At 39.1% G+C, this 20618-nt stretch overlaps 1 long non-coding RNA gene across 1 annotated transcript in view; it reads right to left on the minus strand.

The window, feature by feature from the left end:
* Positions 1-20138, minus strand: part of LOC124073964 — a 59709-nt gene extending 39571 nt beyond the window's left edge. Inside the window, exons 1-2 of the long non-coding RNA XR_006845750.1 lie at positions 20051-20138; positions 12495-12703 (exon numbers count right to left, since the gene is read on the minus strand). This is a non-coding gene — a long non-coding RNA (uncharacterized LOC124073964). The remainder of the gene's footprint in view (positions 1-12494; positions 12704-20050) is intronic.
* Between the last annotated feature and the right edge of the window lie 480 nt (positions 20139-20618).

Below are 20618 nucleotides of genomic sequence, written 5' to 3' on the forward strand. Positions count from 1 at the left end.
ATAGAGGAGACTACAGCCCTAATACGAGGAGAGGCAATTCTACCAAAAACGCAGTGATTTGTTACCTGCCTTTTCTTTTAAATTATGCATGAATTGAACAAAAATGAGAGCGTGTGACTGTGTGTCTGTTGCTGGCTGAATAACTCCAAAAACGTTTGTGTATATATTTATATTATGCTCGTATGTGTGTACGTGGTAGTGCTGTGTCAGCACTGACCCTATAGCCTGCTGAACTTCCCTCCAATCAAAGAGAGCTAAACGATTAGAAGCTGCATTGTTTGTTTCTTGTTTCAGTCTGTCTCTTCATCCATTTATTAGTCTTTAATCATTCAGGCTCTCTCTTTTTCCATAACTTTCCTTCCTTTATCTTTATCTACCAGACTTTATTTGTATAGATTAGCTGTGATTTAAAGTGCATTACAGAAACAGACCACATAGGTGAGAGGGGGACAGAGGGACCAGGAGACAGAGGGTCCTCTGCTAATGATTTAGGACTTAGTAAAGAGAATGAATTGCGACTATTCATTCTTGCTCAAAGATGTAGCCTGACTGAACACTATGCCGACACGTACCATGAATGTAGGTATCATTGCAGACACACACACATACACAGGCCCCACACTGTGGATGGACTTAGAGAGCAGTAAAAAAGTTAGCGCTGCTCTGCAATCTGGTAAATGACCATGGCCATCAAAGCTACACTGCAGCTGAGAACAGAGAGGCCAATACAGACCAAAAGTCTTCCTAGCAGAGGAAAATCACAGCAGCTTTGAAAGTTGAAATAAGGTTGGACAGACCAATACTTTTTGATTTTAATTTACATTTAACTATGAATGAATACCGAAACTGATTGTTGTATGGTGGTGTTTTGTGAAGCAGAATTTAGTCCCTGAGCAAACAAAAGTAAAAACAAGTGTAATACTTGTTCGTGGCAAAACAGAAAATATTTTGTAACAGTATAACAATACTTGGTCATTTACAACAAATGACTGTTAATGGCCCAAATTTCTTCAATAAATATATTTTTACTTAGACAATTTGAAAAGAGTCATGAATCATGATGTGATATGACCCAAAACTGCAAGGCTGAATATATAAAAAAAAGAAATGATAATAAGTCTTAAACTGCTCTCAAAATGCAATGCTTTGCTCTTTGGAAATGGCAAATGAATAACCCAAAATTCACTCCAGGAACAGGAAGCCTGGGACCCTAGTGCACTTCAAAAATGTCCGTACAGTCTATCTAACCTGCATCTGACTTTTTTTCCACCAGTCACTGCTGTTGTCTGAGCTGATTAATAGACCGATTAATAGTTTGTTTACCTAAAAACTTTTCATAAGTGATTCCACAGTAAGAGAGAACATGTCACCATATGTGTGTCTGAAGACAGATTTATCAAACACTTAAATCCCGTCTATGAAGCAGACACGCCAAAGCACTGCCATGAAGAATTTTCTCATTTTACACTCATTTTACACTCATTCTCATCCCACCTGAGTTCAGTGTAAGGCACTGTTTGTCCTCCTTTCCACCACAGTGTGTGTTAATGATGCAGTCGATGTAAAAGATCAGCGAAACACCCTACACCCTACCCTGTGTGTTTCTGCACAGTTGAAAGAGGTGCTGAAGATGACTCATCCTTCTTAAAAGTGTAGTGAGACTGATGTTTGAGCGTGACTCCAGCACTAAGTCAAAGCGAGAGCACCAGTGTGGAATACTGACCTTTAACATTTAAAGTTTCTTATCTGCTCACTCTGAAAACCACCAAAGAACTGAGTCATCCACCATTTGTGTGTGTGTGTGTGTGTATGTGTGATGTAATTACCAACGACACATTAAGCTGTGGGGAACTGGCAGAGTCAGGATGTGAAACCTCATATGGTATGGAGGTGATGTGACAGACCTCACACATAAACACACACATGCACACACACATATGGATGCACACAGTACAGTGTGTCACAGGATTGTCATAATATCCTGCTTAGATGTGCATCTTATCTGCACTGATGAGCCAAGGAGTAAAGCACTATATTTAGATTCCGTTGTTGATTCTTTTTCACAAACTTCATACAATATGAAGATACAGTATGTTGGGACCTCTCTGGGCATCAGCCTTTGTGTAGAACAAACTCGTAACTGTCTCTTAGAGATCATATTGTCGTATTGCATGTACTGGCTTCTCTACATTGGTTACCTGTAAAATTCAGGACAGAGTTTAAAATTCTTCTCCTCACATATAGAGTCCTGAACGGTCAGGCACCATCATATCTTAAAGAGTTGATAGTTCCCTATTATCCCACCAGAGCTTTACATTCCCAAGATGCAGGGTTACTTCTGCTTCCTAGAGCCTTCAAAAGTAGATCGGAAACCAGAGCCTTTAGTTATCAAGCTCCTCTGCTGCGGAAACATCTTCCGTTTTCAGTCCAGGAGGCAGACACCCTTCTCTACATTTAAGAGTAGATTTAAAACTTTCCTTTTTGATAAAGCTTATAGTTAGGGCTGGCCTAGACTGGCCCCTAGTTATGCTGCTATAGGCTTAGACTGCTGGGGGATCTACTATGACGCACTGAGCTCTCTCTTCCTCACCCTTTCCTACACATTTAGGTCCCATTAATGCATCTCACCCAACTTCTTCCCTGGAGTCCTTGTGCTTTCTCGTCTCACAGATTCCCATGGATCGTGGTTGGACATCCTGCTGCGATCCTGCTTGAAACCTACTGCGATTACTACTGTTTAGTCATAATCTATTTTAATTCTACTTTACTTTACTACTCTGTACAGTTATCATTATTATTGTTACTACCATTGTTATCATAATCACCATAGTACCTTCTGGATACTTCATCATTATCTACAGTCCCAATACTTCTGGTATCACTGCTGCTGCTACATATCTCTGTTTGTGCTCTCCTTCTCTCAAGCCCCACCCCTTTTCCCTCTCCCTCTCTCTCTCTCTCAACCCAAATGGTCAAGGCAGATTGATGCCCATCTAGAGCCAGGGTCTGCTCCGAGGTTTCTGCCTTCTAAAACACAGTTTCTCCTCACCACTGTCGCCAAGTGCTCAAGGGGGAATGTTGGGTTCTCTGGATTAAAAAATTTGATTAAAGTGTTTAAGTAAGAACTATATAGTTCTATATAGTATTCTACATATTATGCCTTTAAAGCTCACCACTTAGCACATGTTGTAGATTTTACAGGCACTCACAATGAAGTGTTTCCTGCTGCTCTATGAAAGATAAATAAATTTCATCTGAGTCACTTTGGTGTCTGCAGCTACTAAATTTGCTTGGACTTGCATGCAAGATTAACCCAGTAACTTTCAGCGCTGAACTATGTCAACGCCAATTATCATTCTATAGCCACTGTTTCCACCTTTGAACAATAACAAAAAAGTCTCCTCTCACCCTCTCATCTCTAAAACCAGCAGCACTTTAACCTCAACATTTCCTACTTTCTTTTTTTGTAGTTTTACCCCACTGCCAAGGATGTATAACTTTGCATTATTACTCTAACCCTTTCTCTTTTCTCTCCCTTAATGCTTACCCTAACACCACAAGTTTGCTTGTCCGACAGCAAGGCTCCAATCAGTCTTCTGCATGGTGTTAAAGTCTTTTTAATCTGTGCGAGTGAAGAAGAAAGATAATTGGAAACAATCGAGGAGAAGGTAAAAGGCACTGAGGCAAGCACAGTTAAAAGAGAGATGTTGGTGTGGGAAAGTGTTGGCTTTTATCGCTGTGAGACAAAACAGAGATATCAAACATAATGATACACACACATGTCTTCCCACACCCTCACAGTGACACACACATACCAACAGCACAGCAAAAATGATTATGCACCTTATCAGTTTACTGTTTTTTTTTTTTTTCAGAGAAGGCAATAACAAAGCCCAAACAATAATTAAGCCATTAGAAATCAAACTGTCAGGTTCCACCACACTCGCTTAAGTATTATTCTGCTGCAATTTGCATCAGAGAAGACTGAAAAAAAAAGCTGCAAACAAAACAAAAGTATCAGTCAAGTTTGACTTTGGTCTCCATGACGAAATTGTTTTTGAGCCATGCAAACACCTAACCAACACAGTTTTTTCTTGGACTTTCCTGGACTGGACTTGAACCTCAGGGGCCAGCACACTAAGCCACTCCCCCATGCCTCAACCCAAGATCAAATTTTGAGTTTAAATGTATTGTTATTCAACAGTATACAAGAGCTTTCCCCCAGAAACTACAAAATGCATAACAAACAGAAAAAAAATGTGTAATTGTATAATGATCTGATTGTCGGTAATTGACCTCTCCATGTTGCCTGCGGCACTCTTCAGCCCACTCGATACTACTGATAATGAATCAGAAAAAAATGGGTCACATACATGCAGTTCAATTTTCCAAAAAAAGGTTTCTTAATTTCTTAGATTATAGGTTTTAGCAAATGCTATTCCCACATTAAGGTACTTGTTGGGGACTATTTCCAGCCACTGACTAATACTCATTGCATTCACAGCAGCAGCACAGGGTGAGTGGGAATAACTAAAAATAAACAACAGCACCCTTGTTCATCATAATGAAAGAACATGTCTCCCAGTGCAACAGCGTAGCTCACTAATGTGTTTTTAAAAGTCTTTTTTAAGCCACATCAGGGTTTGAATAAGTAGGAAAGAAGCATGGTCCGTTCATTGTTGTTTTGGTCTTTTGTGGGATTTGTTGGCAATTAGAAAAAATCTTGATGCAGTAAGATTCAGTTCGTCTGTGATATGAACACTGCAAGAACAGGCCAGGCTAGGGCAAAGATTTAAGGCCTGCGCTGACCTATAGTCACTGCTTTCTGTCGCTTCCTCTACTTCCTTTCCTTTCTAACATACTACATACTTCCACCTCACACATCTCCACTCTAGCTTTCCCCTGTGTAGTCCAGTAATTGCACTGATTATTGCTGCTGTTACAAGTAAAAGATTTTAGAGTTTGTGGATTATTTAGTGAGGTCTCCCTCAGAGGACCGTGTGTATGTCTGCTAGTGCCTTTAGCCTGACCTGACCAAAAGCACATGCAGCTCAGTCAGACTGAACCAGTTGAACTGTTACCTACGCATGCCACCAGAAACAAAGTCACATTAACTCACTCACACACACAGCCACACACAAGGCAAAGGTCATCTTTTTTTGTTTTAAACATCTCTGACCTTTGAGTTGTGGAAACTGCATGTCTGTGCTTTACATCGGATTTGTTTTAACAGGATAAAATATGGATGATATGCTTGGTATTGTGGCAGCAGAGGAGAACTCAGATTGTGTGTGTGTGTATATATATATCCTAGCCAAGGTCTTAGCAGGCTTTGCAAAGAAAGGGAGCTAAGCCTACACTTGTAAGGGAACAAGAGAGACAACAAGCAATTAAAAATAGAAAATTAAGATGTAATGAAAGAGGAACATGAAAGTGATTGAAAGCTTTGAGACATGTCTGTTATTTTGCAGAGGTCAGTCTGAATAGTAGTCAATAGTCTTGATGAATGACAGAGACAAATGTACTGGCTGTACCAAAGGTCATAACTAATAACCTGTGCTGGGGGTAACACTTTATAAAGTGCACTTTCAGTGTGATCATATCCCTTTCAGAAGCTTTGTAATCCAGCCTTGAAGTACAAAGTGTCTTTCTGGAGACTTTGTGAAATAAATCCAGAATTATAAACTCAACTTTGAATTTATTCTGTGGTTATTTATCCATGTTGAAACTATTAGCCTAATTGTTATCAATCACATCATGCATCATGGGTTGAGTCTGCTGACCAATCAGAGGCTGTGTTTCTGACTGAGACTCTTTGTCAAACACGAAACACAAGTATTGCACCAGTAGATAGTCCAGTCTATATTGTAATAAGATAATAAGATGTAATAAGATGATAATGATCACGTTCTTCACCATCTTTCTTACTTAAACACCCAGAATGAAACTTGCCCCGTCGAGAGGCAACGTATTATGCAGCAGCTTTAAAGACATCTGCATCTCCTTGATTCTCAGCAATGTGGACAGTAATAAACATGAAATGTGGCAAATAAATGTATGTGTGTGATCTAATTCAGTTAGCCAAAAGGATGTGTCATTTTTTTGGAACAGTTTCTTTGCTTTGAGCATGTGAGATGCAGTTCAATAAATAGAAAATGTAATTGAAATGAAAAAAAAGGGGGACCATGCTACCATTTCAATTTTCAGCTCTGTCTTCTAGTAAGACTGATTCTGTCACAGAGGAATAGTGACAAGTAGATGAAACTCTCTTTCCCCCCCCCCCCACACACACACACACACACACACACGCACACACACAGTCATGTTCCCATCACTTCTGGGAACAACCTTACCCTAACTGCAACTTAAACCTAATATCAACTGAGCTAAAGGGATTTGTATTTGTATGTAAACACACAGAGAGAGCAGAACTAGCAGCACACACAGACACAGGGGTAACATTCTGTATACACAGCAAACAATGCAGAACTGCCTAACAACTGTGTTGCTTCTGAATTGTCCAAATAAGGAAGTGTGTGTTGGTGTGACTCTCTTTGTTTTACCTAATTTTCAATTAAAATGACCAACCCTGAATGGCAAAAACAAAGAATTAAGCAGAATGTAGAATAAGAGTTGCAATTATTCTTTAATTTGGGTTTATACTGTAAAAATATATTTTGCTTTGTATGGACAAGAGTCCTCACAAGGATACAGAGATGCTGAAGCAAGGAAAAATTTTCTCACCTCTTTGGGTCATAATTCATGAGTGTTGTTTTCTTAGCTTTGGCAACACTTTAGGTGATGAGAGGTTATTGCTTTGCTGTCTTGCACTCAATAGAGGTACTGACCTTAAACACTGTAATAAAACAAGACTGAGCTCTGTGAGGCTTTAAGAAAAACATATTGGAAAATGGATAAAAGTTGAAGTCTCAAGCTTGTTTTGATCCATTGCAGTTGCAAAGAAACACATGTAACACTGGTGAGATGTTTGACTCCAGCATAAAGGAATTCAGTCAAATTATCATGTTGTGAACATGAACATGTTCAAATGATGTGTGTGTGCAGCATTTTTGAGATGTTGTGGTGCTGTGGGCACTGCTGGGCAAGAAAAAGGAAAAAAAAAAGTAAAAATTAGTAGTAAACACAACATTCAGCTGAGGCTGATGGGAACATCATAGGTTTTGCACCATCACAGTGTATTCAATCAAAGTACTGGACAAGATGAAATGCTGACCTTATCTTCGCTGTACCAGATTTCAAGTTATCGAATCAGTTCACTCTCGAGCAAAAATGAGTTTGGGGTGCTAGAGAAAAACTGGGAAAAACCTGTCATACATGTATAAACTCCCACCACTTTACATGTTTATCACTATGGCAGATGTGTTTCTCTGGTCACATTATATGAACTTACAGGTGAACAAGATCAAGATTTTGTTCAAGGTATCATCAGTCTAATGTCCATGCAAATGTTAATGAGAGATTTACTTTCTTACTCTTCTCTCTGTTTTCTTGCCAGATGAATGTGCAGTCAATATGCAATATGTTTGATCTGTGCAGTTATAAGCAGTTGTGTGCAGTAGCGCTCTTAGAGTTCACTATACAGACAAAAGAGTTAAAAACGAACTCTGTGTAACACTAGAGATAGAAACCCATGAGAACGTTTCATAACTCTGTAGGAGCTGATTCCCAAACACCGCCCTTTGACACCAACTCTCTTACACACCTAACTTAAATCAATTTTTATCAGTGCCATTTCAACTCTATATTTTAACACTTTTGCCTAACACTGGAAAATTAAGTGTGAGAATTCTGATGTGCACCAATCTTTGGGCTGAAACCTACAAAGTTTCTGCTGCAGGAAAGTACAGACATGAAAGCTTAGGTTTATTTAATGGAAAAATGGCAAAGGGTGAGGACAGAGAGGAATTGATCCCGAGGGAGTTAGGATCTTTGTTCTTTTGTTACTGTGATTTGAGCTGAGTTATAATTTAGACTTAACTTGTAACACACACACACACACACACCCAAAACACAGCTTGTTGTTATGATATTGGAGCAGTGAGAGTGGAGAGCACAGCCTATTCTTTAATAAACAACTGAACTGAACATTTTTTGCCTGACAGTTTTATTGATCACTCAGATAGCACTGACTTGGAATTAAGTTAGCTCAGTAAACTACTTTTGCCATGTTCAGCTTAGTGAAGCTTCATTTAATGTAGAGTAACTGGTAGCTTAGCTCACTACATTTTCCTAGTAGCTTGCCCAACAGTGATTATGAGCTGTTTCTGTCTCAAACGATGTGTTCAAAGCTGCTTTCTGTTTTTCACAGAGGTTTTTAAATTATTCTTGTCTAGCCTGAAAAAAGCTTTATAGTCAGTTGCTTTAATATGTACAGCGTAAAAGGAATACATTACCACATACATGTAGAGCATATGTCTGCAAACATATTTCTGCTAGCTGATCTCATTTTTCAAATCTGATTTAATACATGTTGGCGCACATGCATACACGATACAACTACATACTTTTTCTTGTTCTCTGAGCTGTTCTTGCTTCATCTAAGGAACCTTATCATGCAATCACAGCCTTTGATATGGAAAACAGGCAGCCACTACAAAAGCCCAGCTTTGTCAGATGAAACATGCACCATTACTGTTAAAACACGAGAGAAAGCCAAGCAACAAAGAGCAGGAAGGACGAGGAAAAGAAAAGAAAAATGGAAAGAGAAGAGATGAGCGAGGGCAAAAAAAAGAGAAGGAAGTAGAGAGAGGAGGGAAGGAGGAGAATGATAGAGACAGGAAAAGGAGTGGAAAAACCTACAGTAAGGGAGAGGAGAAGGTGAAGGAAAAATGAGTTTAGCATACAAAGTTAATCATACAAAGTTATCTCTCAGAACACCTGGTTAGGAAAGAGGCGCATGGTGCAGGAGAGTGCAGAAGAGACAGATAAAAGGGCAGAGGGAAATGCAGAGGCGTGTAGGTATAAGCTTAACAAACTTAATGCAGAATTTTTTCCAGATGTAAATAACTAAAACACGTATCATTAGTAACATCTTGATCATCTCTTCTTCTTCTTTTTAAATTTCAATTGAAAAGCAGGTGAAAACTGCCAAATTATGGTCAGTCATATTTGTGACAGGTGGGATAATGTGTTGTGTAAATTGTGTACATTTTTCAAAACACTCATATAGCACAGTTATTTTATCTGTCGAATACAAATCTTCACTTGTACCAACAAGAACGATGGTGCAAGTGTGATAGCATATCCGACGATTAAATCCATTCCCATCCCAAACTGTCCCTCCAGCCCTTTTTCCCAAGGAGTACATGTAGGAGTACATCCTAAATGAAAATAAAGGAGCACACAAAAAATTCTGACATTATACTGCACATGGAGAAAGCTGCGAGTACATTCAAGAACAAAACTATAGTTTCCCTTTTCCTCATACACTGTTGTAGCAGGGTCTATTGTCTGACCACAGCCTCATCAAACACACACATAATAATGTAGCCAACCTAGCTGCAGAGACTGCACAGCAGAATGAACTATATATGAAAACAATAATAACAAAGATAATGAAAGACAGATTTATATTTACACTGTCTCTCATCATACAGGACTAACGATTTGTTAAGTAACCCCCAATCTTTTCTCAGGCTTCTTTTTCTTTCCCTCTGTGGACAGACAGACAGAGGCTGGGGTGGTTCACTTGTTCTCAGGCAGACATGGCTAATTGAATGCAGAATCAACACTTCTCCGCATTGCTTACACGCTACACATGCTAAGTACCTCCATTAGAGTGAGAGAGAGAGAGAGAGAGAGAGAGAGAGAGAGAAGTGAGGGCTGAAGGGATGGGCAAAGTAAAAGGACAGGCAAACTAAAATGCTTTCACAATATTTAGGCTTTTTCTTCACATTCATGTTTCATTATGCTAGCATTTAAAATGTGTGGATGGAAACACACTTTATAACTGAAGCAAGACAAATTGTACCCTTGCAGTAGTGAGAAGAATCAGGAAGGTCACTTGTATTTTAGCCTTTTTTTTAAATACAAAACGTCACTTGATCACTTCATGTTGACCTCAAAGCTAACACAAACTGATGGCATGTGATATATGCCAAAAATACCCACACCAGTTGTGGTCATCATAGGCACTGCTGTCCTTTTTCCCCAACCAACATGAATGAACTCTTCAGAAAGATAAGATCTTTATCACATTTTCTCCAAGTACTAGCATTTCCTGCCTACCGTACCTTAACGAATGTTTTGTCTATGGGTTGTGCTGTGTTGTCTATGACTGTACAGATTTTGTATTTCTGTGTGTTGACACATTACTTTGCATCGGTCTTTACTTGACACAGCTCTAAACACTGAGCGACTCTGCAGTGGAAAACACAGCTTGAGGTCAAATCCTGAGGCTTACTGTGAAAAATACCGTGCTTCAGTCTGGGCTGCCAGGCTCTTTTCATCTTTTTCACCTCTTCATATTCTACCATCTCTATTTCCAAGGTCTGTAGAGGACAATGGATTCACCCTTACCTAGTTCAGCAGTACAGAGGTTGCGTGCTAATCATCCTTAGCATTCAGATAATATAACCACAACACTTTCCAGGTTTTTTTACCACTCAGAATACCCAAAGCGAATCTCTTCTTCAATGGAAACCTGAGCATGTCTAGTTGAGGAAAAGATGTGTTTTCAGTTTGAATTTTCCCATCCAGAACTGTGTGTTTTAGTCAATTGTAATTCAAGAGACACAGGGAAATATGGGTATGTTATTATAATTCAGTATGCCAACTCCATGGAAAAAGGATCTGGTTCTCCTGGGCTGGAAAGACATCCAACTGTCATCACCAGCCACTTGTTCACTTTGGCTCTCTGCCTTTCGGCACTGGACATGTAGTGCACAGTGGACTTGTATGGGCTTGTGAGCAGAGACCTGGTCTTCCTAATTTGAAATGAGCTGGTATTCTTTTGATTTATCTGATGAGCTAAAAGCTGTACCAAGCTGCAAAGTGTTGATTCTCAGTGAGCTTGTCAGCACTAGCAAAGCTTTCATATTATGGGGAGTCATTGATGCAATGTTTCCTGAAAATGTCATTTAAAGCTATGTGGGCCTCCTGGTAAATATGACAATAAATATCTCTTTTCTGGATGTCAGCCTTAAAAGGTGACTTTGTTTATGTTTGTAAAGCAGTACTCCAGAGGAACAGATTGGCGCACACTGTTCTTTGTAATCAAATGAGTATTGTTCTTTAAGCAGCGGGAAACAGTCGTCTCCAGTCAGCCTTAAACCCATTATTCAGAATTGATTTCATCTTGAGCACACGTTTGAAGGCTTAAGTGTATACACTGTTTATACAAACTTCCAGCAGTGTGCTAGTTTATGTACGTTCATGTGTCCTGGCACAAGTTCACGTGTTTGTGCTTCATGCATGTAAGTATATACAGGAGACGTCTTACATATGCATGTAATGTGTGTGTCTGTTTCTGTGTGGAGCTGCTCTCAGAGGTCAGAACCCAGACACCATCGATCAGCATACTGAGCAAATAATCATTAAACAGCTCATTATTGATCTCACTCAGATAATTGAATAATCACAAACAGCTTTTTCAGTCTGTTTCCCACCCTTCATTATCAATCTGTCCCTCCATTTTCTCACTTTATGTAAATCTTTGCTAACACAATTTTTAAGCCACTTTTAATGGAGGAAAATATGTACTTTTTTCTATGCTAAAATTTACATGACTGTAATTCCTCTCTTTTATCTTCAGTCATTTTTCTTAACCTTGCTGTTTTCTGTTTTGCCTTTTGTTGTGCTTTTCTCCCATTTGCTACTACAATTTTACTTTTTATTATTCTTCTGCTTTTTTTTCTAGCTCGTGCTTTATTACATCTTTCATCTTACATTAGGAAATTTGTGGCTATAAAACTTGGGGGCAACTAAAATGTCTCTTTTTCTTTGGTGTGCAATATTTGCAATATTTTCCATCACTTTATTTAAAAAAATCTAGTTGCTTGTTAGGCTAATTGTACTGGGAAATTGTTCCCATCATCCCAAAAACATATTTTTTTCTTCTACCAAGACTCACATTTTAAGGTGAAACATGGACAATCCATTCATGTACTTCTGCTGTGTTCATTCCACTCTGAGTTACAACCTACAACAATCACTGAATTCTTGTCTTCTGACTCATAGAATATTCAGCAGCCTCTCTTCACATTTAATAAAAAATATGATGAATTTTATTATAATCAGAAGAGGAAAAGGAAGTGAAAATCAGGTGTGCAAACCTTCTCCCTTCTCCCACTTGAAAACCGAGGTTTTTCACTGAACTAGCAACAGACCACCACTGTAGGATTAGAGGCTCACAGAAGTGGGCAAAATGAGTAAATGCTCTGTGTAATTCTGGCAGTCACGCTGTTTCAACCTTCTCTTATGTGGCTCTAATGACACAAACAAATGCAAGAATATGCAAATGCAAACACACTCACCTCTGTATATGAACACCAGTGGCAGCCATGTCTGTGTCTTTCTGTCTCTGCTGACAACACACCAGTTAGGGTGGAGGTAAAAAGCATATTCAGCTGAGGCAGCTGGAGGATTTCGATAAGAAGCAGCAGCTGAAGAGGCCATGCTTCTACCAAGGTGGGCTGACTCCATACTGGGATGTCTCACTGGGTGGACCGGCCTGCGTATGGGTCTGCAAGTCAGAAAAGCTGTTAAGCAAAATTATTTGAATGAAAAGAAAATAAGAAGAGACAAATGCAGCTTAATATGCCACTAACTATGTCTAACAGCATTTTTAGCAGTCTAATTAGGATGTCGCCACATCTTCATTGTGAGCTGTGAGAGCATGTTGTGACTTTTTTTTTCTGGTGACTATGCTGTGAAAACATGAATAAACTAAAAACAGATAAATCATGCTCAGCTTCTTCTGAAAGAAGAAGAAATTGCAATTGATCTGAAAATTATGAGGTGTGTCTCGTACATTTTTGGAACAAGAGAGCATGCAAAGAAAAAAAAGCCTACAGTCTACAGCACTGAATGAAGTAACTGGAATATGTCTTGAGTTTTAAAGTTGTAGAAAGTTGTCTTTCATTTTGTCCTGTGACATAGTTCCAAGATATCTGTCTCATAAGAAAAGAGCTGCAATTTACTGAAGCCCCTAGGAATAAGAGAGTTCAATCCATGAGATTTTACTCTTTGTGTGACTGAAACAACAACTTTTAAACTTGGAGCTTGCGTCAATGGTTGTCCAATGCGAACACAAAACAGACTGTGAAATAAAAGTGCTGCAATTGATTTTAAAGCAAACTCTGTTTTATGATAGTGCCTGATGGCCGATGCGGGCAGGGTTGCTTGCTGCACTGAAAAAGAGGTTTGGGAGTGAAAATGGGGCCAGTGCAAAAATTCAGCTGCAAGACAGAGAAGGTTGAGTGAAGACAGGAGATTGGATGAGGGAAGGAGGGAAGGAGGGAAGAAGCAGGGGAGATGTAAGGTCTGCAGGGAGACCAGGGGGAGAATCTGGATAAAAGGATGGAGGGCTTCAGGGAGAAAAAAGAAGAAAGGTTGGGGGTTAAGGAGAGGAAGGGATGAAGGTTAGAGAGCTGAGGGGAGTGTAGAGATAAGAGGTAAAGGGGATCGAGGGGGAACAGGATTACCAAACCCATGCATGCAACTTACAGGCACATGGGAGAGCTTAACAAGAGGAACATAAACACAGAAATGGAGAAAAACGTTCTGACATTCACACTCACTGAAGCTGCAGTCACCTGAAACTGGTGCAACAAAATTAGGTATGGCTGTGCCCATATATCAAGGCCACAACACATTAAATCTGCTTAATTAGCATGTAATAGATCACAAAGTGATTGGTCACATACGGTAGATCCATATTTCCTATTTAATAAGAATTGTCCTGTGTGAAAGTCCTGACCTTGACCCACTATAAACACTCGTCCCTTATCTCTTGTCCTCGTCCCTTGCTTACTGGTACTTACAGTTTAACTGATGTATTAAAAACACTAACGTCAATCCAAACCATGATTTTTTTTTTAATAAACTAAACCAGGCAGTTTAAATTAACCAAACTGTGAGTGTTTCACAGCGGCAGCTATGTAATGTACTTAACGTCAAATACATAAGCTCCATTCTGAAGGTGTTATCACGCACTGTGTTGTATGTCAGAAGACATACCTCAACACATTTAGATGTAGCATGCAGGATATGATGTCACACTGCAGAACCGAGGTTTCCAGTGCGTTTGTGTGTTTGTTTGTCCCTAACTGTTTGGTACATCATAAGAATGAAATATTTTTGTTGAATTTTGCCTTATCTAAATGGATATAGGGTCTTGTGTGTAAAGCCTTCCGATTCAAATATTTTTGGGCTGGAGATTTTGGGCTATCAAAAATTTTTTTGAAAACAGACTATTTGCTATAGTATTAGTGAGCATAAATAATAGAGTATAAATTAAAGTATTTCTTCTTTGCTTAATCTTTTGCTAAAGGTCACTGCAATGTGTATGAAGGGTATTTATGTCACTTGAATGTGCTGAACATAGTTCATGTCAATGTGTAATGTGACCACAGCACTTACACACATGACACATCAACGAACACACATACAAAGTAGGAAATGTGATGAGCAAACAGGTAAGAGCTTATTAATTCTGTGAGCATGTGCGCAGATACTCTCTCAGATACACCCTTTGGGCTTCACTCTTCACTGATTCACTCTTCACTCTTCACAATAAAAGGGATTTGACTTCAAAGATTACCGAGTCCAAAAGTGTGTGTGTGTGTGTGCGTGTATGTGTGTGTGTTTGTGTGTGTGTGTGTGAGGTTGAAAGACAGAGAGGGAGAGCTGTCATTGCCTCCAGCAGTCATCAGGCGCACTGAGCTTGATAAATGATGTGTGTGTGGTTGTGTCAGTGATTATTTACATCACTGACAAAGTATGTGGGTATGATTCATGTTGTTTGCGTACTGTATGTGTCCGAGCACAAGCTTTAACGATTCGTTAATGACTATTTTTGTTTTCATGATGGTTGCATACGTTTATGTGTACTTACAAGCATGTTCTTGAATTAGTGTACAGCTGTGTAAGACCACAGCTGTATGCATTTCTTTGTTTATGTGTGTTTTTGACATTGGGGTGTGTGTGTCTGTGTCTACCTCAGTGATCGATAGATTTTGTGTGTATGTCCAAGTATATGTGTGTGCGTATGTGTGCGAATGTGAGTGATGAAGGATAGACCCGCTGCTGACTGATATGGATCAAGGGTAAGACCTCATCAGTTTCTGCCTCTCACTCTGACATTTGGCCTGAACTCCTATCCTATACTCACACACACATACACACACACACACACACACACACACACACACACATGCTCAGATTCTCTATCTGTCAATATATGCATTACATAGAAGGAGGTAAGAAAGCTGCAAAAAGTCAATTTCTCTGAAAAGCACATTCATTTATTTTCACTTTATGAATGTGCGTGTGTGCATGTGTGTGTGTGGGTGTGTGTGCGAGCGTGGGAGGGGTACATATATAGTCAGCCATGGCCCCATACATCATGCCAGTCATAGAAAGCTATAAACCAGCCTCACACACTGTATAGGCCTTAACACGCATCAGTCTCAATCTCAAACCCTGACCCTTAACCATCAAACAAACGACCTCTTCAGTGAGCCAATCAAGACCAAGCATCAGCAGAGTGATGAGTGACGCGTCCAATCAGAGTGAAAGCATAAAATCAGGGTCAGTGAAAAACTGTACTGCACTGGAGAGCATGGATCATGAAAGAGTGTGTGTTTCTGTGTATGCTTGTGTGTGTGGCTCCTGCAGGCATGGTTTATCCAATCACTTGCCATCAGTGTTTCTGTCAGTCTGCCAAGGAAAGCCCTAAACGGTGCCATTGTCTTTATAGCTGGCCAAAGACAGACATGACACACACATGTATTAACACAAACACAACTCCAAACCATCTCTCTTTTTTGGATGAGGCAGACATTTGCTGCAAAGGCACAATCATGCACACACACATTTAAACATTCATGTATCTGCTCAGACCTAAATATAGAGCTTTAAATATGATCCTTAAAAACACTCACTGTTAGAGTGTGTACTTTCAATGAACTTTGGAATCTCCCTAATTTCCAGCATGTGAGAAAAGTGCTTGTATATAAAAGGTTTTTTAAAAAAATTCCATGCTCCCCCTACATGCCCAAGAGGCATTTTGCATCCTTGAAAAACATTAGCCTTGACTGTAAAAAATAGGGCTATTATAATTCTTTAAATGGTTAGTTACCCTTTAATAGCCAGCTTTATTATAAAAGCAATAACTGTCTTTAAATTAAGTTATATGAGCCTGTAAGGTTCAGCTTAAACCAGACCTAAAACAGATTTTATATTGTCCTGCCTGTATACCTAATTGTTAACATTGTCCATAATGTTATTCAAATCTTTTTCTTGTGTGTGTAGCTCACTATGGCTCTGGCTCTTCATGCCATGGTAGGACTAGTGCTCCTGCCTGGACCATCACTGCCCATGAAGGAAAAAAAAACCCTTCTTTTTCTTGTTCTCTCCTCCTCCCTCCATCTCTCTCTCCTGTCTGTAATACTCCCCTCGAGGTACATTGTGTTGTATGCGTGTGGGAAGCATTTAGGAATGAAAGTGAGAAGTTGATTATGTGTTGCTGGGACTGAGCAGCAGCACTGCAGGCATCGTACATGTGGAATATTATACACACACACACACACACACACACACACACACACACGCGAACAGATGTGTTGATGATGCTGTTGTTTGTCTACACAGCTCCAGGGGACACCTTCCTGAAATAATTACTCCACATATGCTGCAGCACATTTTATTAAGTAACTGTTTCAGGTCCTGAGTTTTAATCCAGGTACAAATTTTGTTGCAATCTTTCTTTTCATTCAAGTTTTATATAGCTGTATATTTAATGATCTAGCAGTTATAGATCCAAATATTCACAGCTCTGTACTAACAGCAAAGGCTTATGATTTTTATTTCCTCTGTTGTTTTAAGAAATGTTGACATTTTGATATATGAGTGTTTATTGCTTAGCAATATCCATGTTAGCTGGTATTTCAATAGCAAATACATTCTAATTGATTGCCAAAGCTGTTCCATTTCAAACAAATGCTCCTACAAATAGGGCCACAAAATGCAGCTTTTTTTATTTTAAAGATGCAACAGTTGTGGGATTGGACAGCAAGCCTTTGCTTGATGTTGCATTTGGGGAATCAAAATTGCATTTTGATCTCAGTTACTTGGAAACATGGAAAATAAAAATTCTACAGTAGAAATCTATTACTTTCAGGATCAAATAGGACAATTTTTACATATCTTATTCTTCATAAAAAGAAATTCTACAATATAAGAAAAAGAAGGTGTGTTTGACTTCAGCCTCAGACTGATGTGTGGATGGACTTGGCATGAATGTTGGCTTTCACTAAAGGTCTGTCAAGAGACTGGTCTATTGTGTGGTCAAATGACAATAATAAAAAAAATATTCACCAAATATTTGATACTACTGAATGCATCACAAAGCATATTGTTTGCTCTGCTGCTGAGTTCACCTTTAGATGTTCTTAATGTTCCAAAAGGCCAGCAGACTGTAGCATGTTAATATCCGTTCATATTCATAAAGCCAGAAGTCATATAATCATACTATCTTTTCAAACACACTCAAACACCACCATAAATACTCCGAAAGACCACCGGTCTGCAATATGTTCATTTCCTTCTCTGTCTTTGAGCCAGTTATTATAGCTTGACAAGCTCTCTCACTCATATTTAACAGCCCAGAAATAAAATTAAACTACCCATATTCCTAAAGGCCTAAAGATGCTGTGCCCAGAGTGGCACAACATAAATCAGCCAGGGGAGACAAAAGACTTTGTCAGAGTGTAAAAAAACAGTCAAGCACAGTAGACCAGAACACTGTAGTACTTTGGGTTTTTAGATATAGGTCTCTGATATTTTTGAAAATAATGGAGGTGAATCGAGTTTTCAATCAGGTTATTTTTCCACTGTCTGGAGAAACAGAAATAACAATGAGGAAATATGCTTACCATCTCATTAATTAGCACTTTATTAAAGGGAGCTGTTCTGTAAAGGTCAACTAGTTAAGCCTATTCAGTGCAGTCCACAAATATTATGACAGTCCCCATTGTTTTGACTCTGTACTCCTGCACATTGGATGTGAAAGAACACAGTGACTTTGAGAGTTGAGTAGCGGGGGGTCCACATTCATCCCTATTGCTCACATCCAGATGTGTGAACACAATGTTGTCTAGAATCAACGATGCACACACTGGAGGTTATTCACAGTTGATGCTGCTTTCCTGTGTTCCCCTCCCTCCTCATTTCCCCTGTTTAGCGTGATTTATCTGCTCTTTATTTTTTCTCTGTCTCCTCTTTCCTTCCTTCATTAATTACCCTGATTCTCTTCTCCTTCTATCTCGGAGACTGGATCATTATTTACCATCCCGATCCCTCTACCCTCCCTGTCTTTATTTATCACACAGCCATTCTCTTGTATGCGTGTTGCACTGTCTCCTGCTGTCTGTATCTCTTTTCCATTGTCTCTTATGTACCATCTCACTCGAGCACTCCACACACACTTTCACCTCAAGTATCCTTTTTGCAACCGATATTCTTTCTTCCTCATCACGCATTTGTTTTCCTCTCAAATCCAAACTTTTTACCCCGAAATCCTCTCCTCCTCTCTTATCTGCAACAGATTCTTTCAGTGTGAAAGGAAGTGTATCTTATAAGAACAGAGAGCAGATTGATAGATTTGTGTCAGAGATGATTTTGCAACGGGTGGTGTGTACACAAACACTGCAGCGCATGCATAACGAGTGGAAACACATAAGAAATGGATGGCAGAGGAGAGATTTAAAAAAGAGAGAGGTGAAGTGAGAAACAGGTGAAAGGACAGCATTTGTGCATTTATCTTTCTATTTTCCTTTCCGCTCGCTCTTAGCCATCTGTTTCAGAGTTCTTAAACTCATGTTAAGGTTAGTTCACTGTTCCCAGGGGATTGTAAGATGAACAGTGCACTAATCTAATAGACACAGATAACATTATCTGATGATAACTGAAATACTAATAACTGTACATACACATTCATAAATCTTGTTTGCAGATCATGTAATACACATTCGAGTACATTGAGTCTAATTCTTCTCCACAGATTTGTGACCACCTGAGTTCATGAGCTGTGTGAACACAAATGCATGTTCCTGTGTGATTTGTGTGAGCAGATATGTGGATAATATATGTCATGTATGTTCATTCCTTTAAGTGTATTGTTTGCGTATATATGACAGAGGTCACTCCTGTCTGTGTGTGTCTGAATGGAATAACTTCAGCAGCCTATATAAATGGTTGTGTTGATGAAGTGTGTGCATCTTCAGTCAGTGCTACTCTGAATAATGCCTAAGGATGCATTTAGACATCCTCAGTGCCTCAACCAATCTATCATTGTAATGGCCTGTTTAAATGTGTGTAGTGGAGGTTTGTGTGGTTGTGGCTGCAGATATCAGTGTGGCTGTAATTTTGCGGAATTGCTGTCAAAATGTTGTCTTCTCCAAATTATGCAACTAAATATCATCAATTCTGAAACATCGAACAGCAGTTATAAACCTTAGGGGTCACATCTGAACCGATCCCTGAGTATATTTAGTTAACATGTTGCTAATACATTCATAACAAGGATCATTACAAGGTTTGACATGTCGCAGGATGTGTTGCTGGAAATCAGAGCTAAGTAAACATTAACACAGATTTTATACTTTTATAGAAAACTGGGACTTGTGTCCATTTGTCCTCCTTTGAGTTCTATAATGTCCTAACCGTATCTGCTGAAACCTGGTGCGACCATCAACTGGAATGTTTCAGCAAGCTTTATTTTGAAAGTCTAACTGGACATTGCCTATTTATTTCTGTAAACTTGACCACTGAATAAGAATGGCCTTGTTCAAGTTGATCCATGCCTCACCTGGAAAGCAGACGGCAGGCGGCAGCAGCAGTGGGCAGAGACACATTCCTCGGGTCAAATGGGATGGTATCCAGCAACCTTTAGTCTGTAAAGTCAAAGAAACACACACATCCCGTTAGATCTGATTCTGATTTATTAAAATGTTATATCAGTCTCCACATCTTTGCGGGTAACAGCAGCCCTTCTAATTTGATCAGAGGCAAATGCAAAATCTGAGGTATTTTGTCAGTTTAAAAGCATAAAATAAATATAGTGTATTGCTTTTTAGCTATTATGAGCACAAATACTACGACCAGGCAAACAATTATATTGTTATACAGATTAAAATGTAATGTTACTGAAATGGCTTATATTGTGGTGGGGAACTGGAACTGCCATCCCTTTTCCGATAGATATTTGTACTTATTCCACAACTTTTTATCGACATTTCTTTACACTGTTTGCAAGGGTCACTATTAGAAGGTAGGTTATCTCACTTATTAACTTTAAAATACCCTCTGGTCCTGGCATTCTTAAGAGTGGACAGGCTTTTACACTAAACTTAAACATAAATTAGGTATTATATTAA

The sequence above is a fragment of the Scatophagus argus genome, chromosome 16, assembly GCF_020382885.2.
Source record: "Scatophagus argus isolate fScaArg1 chromosome 16, fScaArg1.pri, whole genome shotgun sequence".
NCBI classification, from domain to species: domain Eukaryota; kingdom Metazoa; phylum Chordata; class Actinopteri; family Scatophagidae; genus Scatophagus; species Scatophagus argus.